Here is a 9271-nt window from a genome sequence, read left to right as displayed (position 1 = left end):
AAAGCTAACCAACTAGGTTCGATGTTATGTTAGCTATCTAGTTAACATTAGGCTATAACTAGCAATGAAAATGGTTTTCTGAAATACAAATAATATTACATGTATTTTGAAAGAGAATGTTCAAAATATCCCCTACGGTAGACAAACCCAGGACCTTCAAATCCCAGGGCAGTGATGCTAACCGTTACGCTATGAACCCTGCTGTATATACGTCCGCTTGACACTCTCTTTAAATGGACAGTGGTGATGACAGCACGCGTTGGTTCCAAAATGTTTTGTTCATTCACTCAGTACTGACAGAACATTTTTTTAGCTTGCTTGGTAAAAAAAAATCATACATACAGATCATACACGTAATGTTAGCCAGCGAGCCGGCCTGCTAACATTAGCTAGCTAGCTAAGAGTACATTTTTAACTTGCAATGAAAACGACTTTCTGATAAAATTAAAAACATATATCTGAAAATGTAGCTAAACTCTTACACGTAAACATGGATGATCGCTTCTCCCTCATTGTCATGGATGCCATGGTTGCCCTTAGTTTAAAGATGTAATCCGGAGACAGGTGTTTTATACAACAGCCTTCTGTGTTCTCTTTTCGACTCCTTCCACATTTGCAATCAAACTCTGCTTCTATCGGGCATTCCACTGATTTCAAAACTCGGCCAACTTCTTCTTCTGTGCTATTTTTTTCCACATCACTGTCATCAGAAGACTGCAATGTTTTAACCTAAATGTTTTAACCTAAATCAGGAATTTCCTCATCTGATTCATTCAGAGTCAGAGAGAGTCAGCATGGCACGATCTTCCTCCAGAAAGTAGTCCATCACAACTTTTTCCCACAGATCTTTGTTGATAGCACTTATTAAATTCAGGGCAGCAATGTTGAGAGCAGTAGCAACACTTTTGCAGTTTTCCATCATATCTTTCAAAAAAGCTGCGGTAGAAAATATTATCTACTGAGCAGGTCAGACTGAAGCATGCTACATAGCAGACCAATGCAAACTCATCTCTCGGCAAGTCCAGCCCATCCATTATCTCAGCCAATACGAACGTACTGCCACAACACGTAATATTTTACAGTGAGCACTACGGCAGAAGTGAACTCCTTCCTCCTCTACTTTTTTGTCTGCATGAGGCTACAATACATTTAGTTTCCTTGGGAAGATATGAAGCGCTGGGGAAGCTGAAGCAACATGATTGTATTTATGGATTGTTAAAAAAAAAGTAACACAATGTTGTGTATGTTAACTATGATTTTGTTCATGAGTCTGTAATTAAATGTGTATGTTAACTGCTTTTCATTCAATAATGTATTGCTACAAATATTGTATAATTTACAAATGAGTTCATATGGCCAGAATAGTGTATATACTGTATAGTCTACAGAAATTGATTCAGTTATGGCCTAAATGAAATGTGTTCATGTGTGGCAGAATATTGTATTGACTTTAATAAAATACTTTACAGCTGACTTCACAGTTTCCCTGCCAAATAGGCCTAACAGGAAACGGTCATGCCCTGATCCATTTCAACCGTCCTTGTGCTTGTCTCTACACCCTCCAGGTGTCGCTCATCATCCCCGGTGTATTTATCCCTGTGTTTTCTGTTTCCAGTTCGTCTTGTTTGCCAAGTCAACCAGCGTTTATCTCCTAGCTCCTGTTTTCCTAGTCTCTGTTTTTCCTCGTCCTACTGGTTTTGACCATTGCCTGTCCTGACACCAAACCCGCCTGCCTGACCATTCTTCCTGCCCTGACCTCGAGCCTGCCTGATGCCTTGTACTGTTTGGACTCGGACCTGGTCACTGAAACCCTGCCTGTCCTGACCTCGAGACTGGCTAATGCCCTGTACTGTTTGGACTCTGACCTGGTTTATGAACTCTCGCCTGTACCCAAACTGCCTTTTGCCTACCCCTTGTGTTATAATAAATATCGGAGCTAAACCATCTGCCTCCTGTGTAGGCATATGGGTCTCGTCTTGTGCCCTTATAGAAACTTGACGTATCTCGACAACATTGAGTGCATGAGCGGGTCTGTGCACTGCGTAGTACCTTCCACAAAAAAAGATAGCCAGCCAATCATGGGTAGTGGGAAGGTTCCTGTCTTTTTCCATGGCTAAACCAACTAGGCTTGTAATTTAATGATTTGATTCACATTTACAGATGTGATACAAGTTTGCTATTAAGGCACATGAAAGTTCACGTTCCAGAAGGAATTTTTTATTTTAAAAAAGTATTTACTTTCAAATGACTCTCCTGTGAAGTAGTGACATATTCCTAGCTTCTTAAAATGGGGGAGCAGGAGTAGACGTTACAGTCCAAATTGATCTAAGTCTAATGGTCACTTTATGGACGCTGTAACTCATTTTAATCCGATGTCTAGAATTTGAGCTAGGTTTGGGTAAAAAAATTGTCTGATGACCCTAGTTGTGATAAAATGCGTCTCGGTGAGAGGTGTAGGAGTCAGGCGCAGGAGAGCAGGGATGTCTGAGAAGCGTGTTTAATAATATAGTCCACCAATACAAAACGGCACAGACAAAAATCCCAAAACTACGCTCTCGAATACTCAGAAACTCGGTAGCGGCTGTAAGCCGGCGACGCCGAGCGCCTCCCGAACAGGGAGAGGAGTTACCGTTGGTAGAAGTCGTGACACTAGTGCTAACAACCCTGTCAAAAATATGATATAATGATTGTTGGTAACGGCTGGACGGATCATGACAACCGGTGGGGAGTGTGTTGTGTACCACCAATCAAGTTGATTTGCAAATTTTCATCGACATTGGTGTCATATTGACTTACATATGATGGTAGGGAGATTTTAATTTAACATTGAGCTTCAACCAATGCATACTATAGTCGCGCCAAACGGCACGATTATAATCATTCCACTCATGTTTGACATATGACAAGAAGTGGCAAGGAGTGGAATGAAAGCACAAACAGGTCTCGCGCCCAGGCTAATATTCTACATCACTGACCACCTAATGAGGTCAAGCTTTCTTTGTGGAAAGATTTCTCAAGTACCATGATTAAGTAATTAACAGCTCAGATAGGGCTTCACTACAGACTGCCCTCTTATGCCAGACAGTGTATAATTTACCATCTAAATATGTTTTTAGAGCGGTAGACTTTAGAGTTATGTGCTCATCGAAAATGTATGAATATCTGAGGTGTAACGTAGAATGCAAATCATCCCTAATGTAAACAGTTTAAGGAACGATGTTTGTGTAGAGAAGCTGTCTAGTTGGTTCTTCATTTGCATGTGGAAGCCTTTAGAAGTGGAAATACTGTACTATCTTAATAAATAAATAAAATAAACTGGCTGGTGATTTTTAAAATTAAATAGCATAGATCACAGATGAGACTACACAAACACATACACACGTTTTCTTGTTCTAGTTTGTTGATGAAGAAAACTCCATATGCAATGGTATGGGCTGCTACTGTACACATCACTTCCTGTTGAACGGGGAATGAGATAGAGCTCGGTTTGTTGGTTTGGAAAGTTTTGAAATTCTATTGAAAGGTTTCTTAGTAGCTAGCTACCTTTTGAGTTTGGATCCCGCGATGTGGTCTGCATCAGTTTATGGGACTGGTACTATCTGTTGTGCTTGTGGCTGTCTAGATCCCTGCTGTTTGTTGTTGTTTTCAATCTTCCCTGCGACCTGCCCTGTCTGTAACTGCGAGGAGTAACAGCGATGTAACCTACATTGCTACCATGACAGGGACCAAAGCCGGCAGGAGTACCGTTGAGGACAGTGGTGTCTCTCTATTACAGGTGAAGGATCATTTAAACAAACAAAAATAGTTTTACGTGCAGTTATTTGAAACCAAAAAAATTGCTTCAAGTGTTTTGTCCAAATACTGGTGGAGTTAAAACTCATTTTAAAAATGGATGACCTGACCTTAGAGGTCCAGGACCCGAAGAACAGTTTGCAGTTCTCCCAGGGTCAGCTCCATGAGTTGAAATGAGAACGGCAAGATGACAGCAATCTGTAAGTCATTGAGAGAGGACATCAGTTCTGTATGTGAATCCATGATAATAATGATGGAGAAATCAGATTATCTCGAGGGAAAATCAAGGCTGAACAACATGGTTGTGGACGGAATTGCAGAATCTCCACAAGACCTGGACGGAGTCTGAGGACAAAGTGAGGGAAATTATCTTGGAGAAACGGAAGATTGAGGTGGAAAATGCACACAGGCCTAGGCCGATAGTGGCCAAGTTCCTAAGGTTCAAAGACAAGGTAGCTGTTCTGGAAAGAGCGAAGAACTTGAGAGAAACGTATATCTTCCTCAACAAGGACTATCCAGAAGCCGTGCTCCAGAATAGGAAAGAACTTATCCCACCCATGAAAGCTAACAGAGTGTGTGGGGACATTGCTTACATCTGCTTTGATAGGCTTATTGTCCACCCTCTCTCCCAAAAGCCTGGAAGGGATGAGAGAGCCAAGCCTGTGGGTTCGTAGCTTCAACGTCAACTGATTAATGGAAAGGTGAATGTGTTTTAGTCTTTATTGTTTTGTTTGCTGTTTTCCTTATTATGTCTATATCTGATAAGCTACCGAGGATAGGGATGAAAACAGCTATTTCTGTACTCACTTAGTTAATAGTTTGATGACACAGCAATAGCAATACAAGGATATAACATCTACAGAAGAGACGTAAATGCTTATGGGGGAGGTATTGCTGTATATATTCAGACCCATATCTCTGTAATGCTTAGAGAATATCTTATGTCATGTGTTGTGTTTGCAGGTTTACTTGGCACATCTAAATCCTTTTCTTTTGGGGTGTTGCTATAGGTCACCAAGTGCTAACAGTCAGTATCTAAATAATATGTGTGAAATGCTTGTGAGGTCTACTTTCTTGGGGACCTGAATATTGACTGGTTTTCAACAAGCTGTCCGCTCAAGAGGAAGCTTCTTACTGTAACCAGTGCCTGTAATCTGGTTCAGGTTATTAATCAACATACAAGGGTGTTTACAAACACTTCAGGAACAAGATCATCCACATGTATCAATCACATTTTTACTAATACTGTAGAACTTTGTTCTGAAGTTGTGTCCGTACCCATTGGATGCAGTAATACCAATATAGTGGCTACATCCAGGAAAGCCAAAGTTCCGAAAGCTGCGCCTAAAATAGTGTAAAGAGATTTTGCTGTGACTCTTATGTGGATGATGTTAAAAATATGTGTTGGTCTGATGTGATTAATAAGGAACATCCAGCCGCTGCACTTGATGCATTTATGATATTGCTTCTTCCAATTATTGATAAACATGCACCTGTTAAGAAACTGACTGTTAGAACTGTTAAGGCTCCATGGATTAATAAGGAATTTAAAAACTGTATGGTTGAATTAAGAAAAAGGAGTGGCTAAAAGGCTCAAAACCAGGACAAATTGAAGAAAGTGTGCAGGGTTCTATAGAGCCATTAAGGCACGGAACTCCCTTCCATCTCATATTGCTCAAATGTACAGCAAACCTGGTGTATGTCATGTTTCATGTTTTGTGTGAACCCCGGGAAGAGTAGCTGCTGCTTTCGCAACAGTTAATGGGGATCCTAATAAAATACCACATACCGCTACCTCAGTGCTCTGCTCTGTACTGCAACGCCACAGCCTCTCGCTGGTCCCATGTGTTCTGCCATTTTCATTAAACTGTTGATTTAAAGCCTCAGCTTAACAGCCCTCGTGCATGCATGCTTTCATTTGTGCCTGTGTGTTGCCTTTCTTATTATGTTTGCATGTCTGAGTGACCATTCTTTAATGTCAAATACAAATCAAATCAAATGTTATTTGTCACATGCTTCGTAAACAACAGGTGTAGATTAACAGTGAAATGCTTACTTATGGGCTCTTCCCAACAATGCAGAGAACTATTTAGAAATAATAGAAAATAATAACTAAAGGATGTCACGTTCTGACCTTAGTTATTTTGTTATGTCTTTGTTTTAGTATGGTCAGGGGGTGAGTTGGGTGGGTTGTCTATGTTCCTTTTTCTATGTGGTGTTTTTGTGTTTGGCCTGGTATGGTTCTCAATCAGAGGCAGGTGTCGTTAGCTGTCTCTGATTGAGAATCATACTTAGGTAGCCTTTTCCCACCTGTGTGGTGTGGGTGATTATTTTCTGTTCAGTGTTTTTTCTGCACCATACAGGACTGTTCATTTGTCGTTTTATTTGTTTTTGTTCAGTGTTCATTACGTTATTAAAAATATGAACACGTACCACGCTGCGCATTGGTCATCACTTTCTTCCACCACAGACGAGCGTTACAAAGGAATAAATACACAATGAGTAACGATAACTTCGCTATCTATATACACGTGTACCAGTACAGAGTCGATGTGCAGGGGTATGAGGTAATTGAAGTATATACTGTATGTACATATAGGTAGTGATAAAGTGACTAGGCAACAAGATAGATAATAAACAGTAGCAGCAGTGTATGTGAGTCAAAAGAGTTATTGCAAAAAGGCTCAATGCAGACAGTCTGAGTAGTTTTTGTTAACTAATTAACTAACAATTTAGCAGTTTTATGGCTTGAGGGTAGAAGCTGCTCAGGGTCCTGTTGGTTTCAGATTTGGTGCATCGGTACCGCTTGCTGTGTGGTAGCAAAAAGAACAGTCTACAACTTTTGTATCTGGAGTTTTAGGGCCTCCCTCTGACACTGCCTGGCAAAGATGTCCTGGATGGCAGGGAGCTCGGCTCCAATGATGTACTGGACCATACACACTACCAAATGTAGCACCTTGCAGTCAGATGCCAAGCAGTTGCCATACCAAACGGTGGATGCAGCCAGTCTCAATGGTGCAGCTGTAATATTTTTGAGGATCTGAGGGCCCATGACAACTCTTTTCAGTCTCCTGATGCGGAAGAGGCTTTGTCGTGCCTTATTCACGACTGTGTTGGTGTGTGTTGACCATGATGATTCCTTAGTGATGTGGACACTGAGGAACATGAAGCTCTCGCCCGCTCCACTACATCCCCGTCATTTCCTGTAGTTCACCATCAGCTCCTTTAACTTGCTGACGTTAAGGGAGAGTTTGAAGCCCTGGCACCACACAGCCAGGTCATTGCCCTCCTCCCTATAGGCTGTCTCATCGTTGTCTGTGATCAGGCCAACCACTGTCGTGTCGTCAACAAACTTAATGATGGTGCTGGAGTTGTGCGCGGATACGCAGTTGTGGGTGAACAGGGAGTACAGGTGGGGACTAAGCATGCACCCCTGAGGGGCCCCCGTGTTGAGGGTCAGCATGGCGGATGTGTTATTGCCTACCATCACCACCTGGGGGCGGCCCGTCAGGAAGTCCAGGATACAGTTGCAGAGGTGTTGATGTGAGCCATCACCAGCCTTTCAAAGCATTTCATGGCTACAGATGTGAGTGCTACGGGGTAATAGTTGTTTAGACAGGTTACCTTGGCGTTCTTGGGCACAGGGACTAAAGTGGTCTGCTTGAAACATGTAGGTATTACAGACTGGTTCAGGGAGAGGTTGAAAATGTCAGTGAAGAAACTTACCACCTGGTCAGTGCATGCTCTAAGTATGCTTCCTGGTAATCTGGCTTTTGAATGTTAACCTGTTTAAAAGTCTTACTTGTATTCCTGTAATGTCACTTTGCCTGTTTGAAGGCTTTATCAGGTGTGAAGGTAAGACCTAGATGCAGACAACGTCGAATTAACAATGGTTTATTAATAATCCAACAGGGGCAGGCAATAGACAGGTCAAGGCAGGCAGGGGTCAGTAAACCAGAGGTGTTTTTGTATTGAGCTCGTCACTGATACTTCCTTTTTTAGTTTTGGATTGTAAGCAGCAAACAGAAGGATAGCATTATGGTCAGATTTGCCAAAGTGATGGCAATGGAGAGCTTTATATACATTTTAGTGTGTGGAGTATCTAGAGTTTTAACTCCTCTAGTTGCACAGGTGACTTCCTGCTAAAAATGAGTCAAAACAGATTTCAGGTTCCCTGCATTAAAGTCCCTGGCCCCTAGGAGTGCTGCCTCTAGATGTGCATTTTCTTTTTTGCTTATGACACCTATACAGCTGGTTGAGTGTGGTCTTAGTGCCAGTATTGGTTTGTGGTGGTAAATAGACAGTTACAAAAAATATAGTAGTATGGTCTACAGTTTTTCATGAGGTATTCTAACTCAGGCGAGCAAAAACTTGAGACTTCCTTAACATTAGAGATTGTGCATCAGCTGTTGTTAAGATACACACCCCTCCCCCTTAACCTTACCGAAGACATTCAGTATTGACGATGCATAGAAAACCAGCTAAATGCCTGTTATCCATGTTCTTGTTCAGCTTTGACTCCGAGAAACATAGGATGTTACAGTTCTTCAGGTTCTGTTGATAGGACAGTCTCGTACAGAGCGTTTCCGGTGTGTATTCTAGTGATTGTACATTCACCAATAGAATCGAGGGTAGAGGCGGTTTATTTACTTGCCGACATTGTCTCATCAGGATATCCACTCGCTTGCCTCTCTTGCACCGTCTCTTCCTCTCTCAAGTCACGGGGATTAGGGCCTGGTCCGGAATAATCCAGAGCTGCCTACTCATTGGAGTAGAAATGAAAAGTAGAAATGTTCATCCAATTCAAGGTTAGTGATCACTGTTCTGATTTCAGTCATAGGAAATGATGGAGGAAACATTATGTACAAAAACAAAGGTAAAGAAAAGCACACACTAAATAGCAGAATTGTTCAGGAGCCTGTACAGCGAGCTCGCTGCAGCGTCATCTCCTCCAAATGGGAGTTTGTCTCAATATCTCAATATCAATGTGTGCTAAATCAACCAGACGCCGTATTACCCCAGACGCCAATTTCAGGGCCAGCCGAAAGTTGTTTTCCTATTATATTAAAAAGGCAATTTCGTGATGAAATACGTGTTCATGCATCAAACAAGCTTTATTGGAATGTATTCGTTATGAAACAAAGTCAATAGCAGGAAAACAGACGTTCAGCTACTAGCAAATTAATGTGTGGTTTTCATTCAGGTAATGCTGCTCAGCATGGTTTGGGATCAATTCCATTTAAATTCCAATGAATTAGTATTTCAGTTTACTTCCTGAAGTGATTGTATTAAAATGGAACTGATCCCAAAGGCTAAAACGCACAAGGTTTTACATTGTCTCAGCTAAATATGGAGCGAGAGAAACACTCCATTTTGATGGGGGACCAGACAAAAGCTGACCCACATGAACTTTTCATTTCCTCCAGCTGAGGGCTGGCCATCAAAGAGATGAGCGAGTGTGTGCGTCAGTGGCGGTTGG

The sequence above is a fragment of the Oncorhynchus kisutch genome, linkage group LG14 (assembly GCF_002021735.2).
Source record: "Oncorhynchus kisutch isolate 150728-3 linkage group LG14, Okis_V2, whole genome shotgun sequence".
Classification (NCBI taxonomy): Eukaryota; Metazoa; Chordata; class Actinopteri; order Salmoniformes; family Salmonidae; genus Oncorhynchus; species Oncorhynchus kisutch.
Note: the sequence above shows the minus strand (reverse complement) of the source record.